General features: G+C 34.3%; 1 long non-coding RNA gene across 1 annotated transcript; it reads right to left on the bottom strand.

The window, feature by feature from the left end:
* Positions 1-17: 17 nt before the first annotated feature.
* LOC104502001 lies at positions 18-3382 on the bottom strand. The gene is made up of 3 exons (XR_727848.1): positions 3291-3382; positions 928-976; positions 18-167 (listed from the first exon to the last, which is right to left on the bottom strand). It is a non-coding gene; the product is annotated as an uncharacterized LOC104502001 (long non-coding RNA).
* Between the last annotated feature and the right edge of the window lie 845 nt (positions 3383-4227).

Here is a 4227-nt window from a genome sequence, read left to right as displayed (position 1 = left end):
ATATGCAACATGCTTACCTAGTTTAATGTCTCCATCTAATGTGAAAAGAATATTGCCAGCTTTTAGATCTCTGTGGATGATCTTATTTTCATGTAAGTAGTTCAACGCTTCCAGTGTCTGCCTGCACACCACTTTGATCTGCGGCTCTGTTAATGGCCTTTCAAGCTCTACAAGAGAAAGAGAAAGAAATAAACATAACATTTTTGCATTTTATGTTTTGTGTTCACAGCAATCGGTATAGAAGTGCACATGAAATTTCATTAATTTGACAGATTCTGAACATCATATGTCAGAAGAACTATCTTAAAATATTTGCTCTTTTCAGTAAAAATTCCATGCCTTGTACCCCAAGCCCTCCTCAGTATGAACTATGTATTCCTACCTATCTGAACTGTGCCAAAGCTATATAGTTTAGAGATTGGTTCTTTCATGTGGTACAGAGATGTTACAGACTAGATCCTTAACTTACTGGTAGTAACATTCACCTAATTTAAGGAATAAGCAAGAAGAAAAATCTAACTTTAAGGTTGATGCAATATAAAAAAATTTTGCAATGTAATTTGGAAGATAGCAGGGGAAGAATGAGATCCTGAAAAGGGCTCATACAGCTTTGTTGTAACAACAGAGAGCTCTGTAAGCGTATGAGAACAACTCAACACATTCACTTAAAGGATCAAGACAAAAATGTGTTTTGAAAAATAAATAAGCACTTTAAAAATGAGAGAAAATTGTTCTAACTTGAGAAGTTACATTGCTCATAGATACAGGTATAAATGCTAATTTTAAAACCCCAACATTCAACACATACAGCACACCAGTTACATTAACGTTCGCATTTCAAAACAATATACACAAGAAACAAGTCTTACAACATATATTATAACTTTAAGATGTTTTTAAGTTTATTATTTGAAACAACTTATTTACCCAACATTACTGCATCTACTGCTCCACCTGCACAAAATTCGATCAGGATCTGTATATAAACAAAAGAATACACAAATTACAAATTAAATAGTTCTGCTGAACTGACCCATTGATTAAGGGAGCACTACTGGGAGACTGGAGTTTGAGACTGTTTGGCCTTGACAAATTATTTCACTAACCTCAGCAAAATATTGGTATTGTTACCCAGCTAAAAGTAGGGCTGTGCTGCTCAAGTAAATTATTTGAAAAATGTTTGGAGATCCTCAGAAAAAAATCTTTAATCCAAATATAAAATTGCATAATAAAACTTATAAAACAGTCATCTTGATTCTGTCTCATTGTAATGTGATTTACAGAATTCCTGCAAACTCATTTCTCAATTAAACTGTATTTCTATACTATAATCCCTCTGACTCAAAAGTTCAAGTATAAGAGCTACATGATTTTCCAGTAGTAGATGCTATTTCCTATATTGTTTCAGATGAAATGAAAATACAGAAATATAATCTTAAAAGTTACAGAAAATTACTAATTTCAGATGTTTACATTATTTTTCCTCCATTTTCATTGATGCCTACAATATATCAAGGCTTTTATCGCAGAATTTAATAATACTAGAACAATTCCAACTCCAGTTCTCAGTTTCCATCTGAAACAAAAATAAACTGCAACTATTTGGGGGCACAAACTACGCTGACATGTAGGACAGAAAAAACACACGCAAAGGAGAAAGAGGATAGACAAAGGGAATGAGGAGAGCAAGAAAGACAAAAGGTCATCCAAGACTGATACACCACTTTTCCTTATGTATATTTTCTTCTGTAATTTAAACATTAAATTGTAATTTTCAGTCTGACAGCTAATGAGCATTTCTTGTCAGAATCCTAACAGTCAATATTCTTTGGAAATAATATCTTAATTTTTGCCTTTAGAGGTCTTTTAAAATCAGACTATAATTGCCCATAAAAGAGGAAACCTCAAATTATACCTTGTACCATACACTTATACATACACCACTTTTGTAAGATATTCCTTCCAATTACTATTAAAATTAATCCTCCCAACAATGCTCCTAAGAAATGTATTATATAATGCAACTCTCTGTAAATCCTTTAAACCATTATTCCATTTACACACTTCTACATATCTACTGCCAAATAGAAATAACAAATTAAGAATTTCTTTCTTTAAAATTTGTTCTTTGATCTGACCATCTGACAAAGGTCTCTTTGGCAGAGAAATCATGTTGCTAAAACTGGAAAGCAAATGTGTATTTTAAGTCCAACTATCATTCTTTTCTTCCTCCACTACATTTTGTTTACTTACCACATCATTACGGCCTTCACTCTGCCACTTTCGTGCCTCTGCTTTTCACTGTAACTATATACCTACAATTTTATTTTCAAACTATTTACTCCTCTCCTATCTTTGTTCTGGCCAGTGAAAGCCAACCTCTCAGCTTCACATTCTGCCTCTATGCATACTTGGCTTTCATGCTGACCTTTAGGCATGGAAATTTTTTCATTATTCCACTTTTTTATACAATATCATTTTACTCTGCATTCAGATCACACAAAGTTTTCACAAAGCTTATCAAAATACATCTACATGAGGAAACACGGTATTACACTTCCACTGTTTTCATGCTTAAAGGATAAAGCATATTTTTAAGACTGTAAGGAAATTGTCCTTTACTTGTTTTACGTATCTTTTTAAATTAAAAACTCTTCTAAAAAAACACGTGTTCTTCGTACAATTCCAAAAGCACTTATCAATATTGCATTGGAAGAAAAATTGTATTTTCATAGCTAAAGCTATTCAGTGCAAAGGATGTAGAAGAAAAACTGATGTACAGTCATATGTATGACCACTATACTAATACGTTAAAACTTCTAGGTTTTAAGTAAATTAATTATTGTTGAAGTCCTGAGAAATTGTCCTTCCTGGAAGAGTCAATGAATTCACTTATATGTAAATACATACTTCACAGGCTGACCTTTTCAGCACATTATTTTTCATCTGCGGATTCTAAATCTCACTCTAAATCGTGCTAATGTAATTATAATCTGAGTTACAGAGAAGCACTAAGATCTCTCTCCATATACCAAAACGAACTAATTCCCAAGTTTTAGATTCAAACTCCTGATCAAATGACTCAGTGTAGCTCAATTTTACAAGTGCCAATTTCCTAAAAGTCATAGTCACGATGCACAAATTAGTTTTGAAACTGAATTCTTATCCCCATAGTGACAACTCAGAAGTCTGATTGATGAGTGATCTTTTAACAAAGTCAAGGAAAAAAAATGTAATTTCAATAAACTTTTGAAATAAATAAAAGCATTTAGAGAAATAAAAATACCTACCCACAGATTGTTTTCATAGTAGAAAGCATCTAGGAGCTTAACAATATTAGGATGATCACAGGATGCTAAAATATCAATCTCAACCATATAATCTTCAAGTTCTTCCTCTGATTTAGTATCAATCACCTTTGCAGCAGCCAGTACTTTCGTTTCTTTGTTCTGAGCCTATGAAAGTCACAGCAAACAGACATACATGAATTTCACCAGACAATGGTCACCAACAAAAAAACCCAAAACCCCTCTCGACAGATCTGTACCATTTTCCTGCCTTTAGTTTGCTTCTCTACAAAAAGAGAATACCTCCATTTTAAAGACTCGATAAAATCGAGCAGAAAAGGAGTTTAATATCTTTTTTCAAGGCCAAGAAACAATGAAAGACAGAAATACAAAAATAAGTAATTCTTGTCACATTCTTTATATCATCATGCAGCCAGCAGCTTAGGGTCATTACTGTTTGGTACTCCTAACATGAAGTTTTGTGCTGCTCCTCAAGAAACTATCTATTAATGCTTAGCAAGGACTATGACATAACCTCCACCCACTCATTTCTGACTGCACATTCTTGCCCTTCTGACACTCCCCACGCTGTGGCAGCACAGCTGTTCGCAAAGCCACCTAGAGAACCACATCCTCTACCAGGAACCAGTAGGTTACACTCTCCTTCAGCCAGGGGCTGTATTTAAGCTCCCAATGTTAAAAAGCTGCCAAGCCATCATTAATTTGTCTGGGCAATTTACTCTCTTTGTTTCAGCAGTCTAGGAGGACTTCCATAGATGGCTCATTGAAGCTGGCCACGCTGAAAATGCTGCCAGCCTCTAATTTATCACTCCACACCTTAAGTCTAGGGAGCTAGTACTGCTGTAACGATAAGGTCAGCTGGAGAACATGTACGATTTTGACTTGGAAAGCAAAAGGAAAATAAGATCTTGAGTACCCT

Source organism: Buceros rhinoceros, unplaced genomic scaffold (genome assembly GCF_000710305.1).
Source record: "Buceros rhinoceros silvestris isolate BGI_N320 unplaced genomic scaffold, ASM71030v1 scaffold30211, whole genome shotgun sequence".
Classification (NCBI taxonomy): Eukaryota; Metazoa; Chordata; class Aves; order Bucerotiformes; family Bucerotidae; genus Buceros; species Buceros rhinoceros.
Note: the sequence above shows the minus strand (reverse complement) of the source record. Positions and strands in the feature narration are given on the sequence as shown.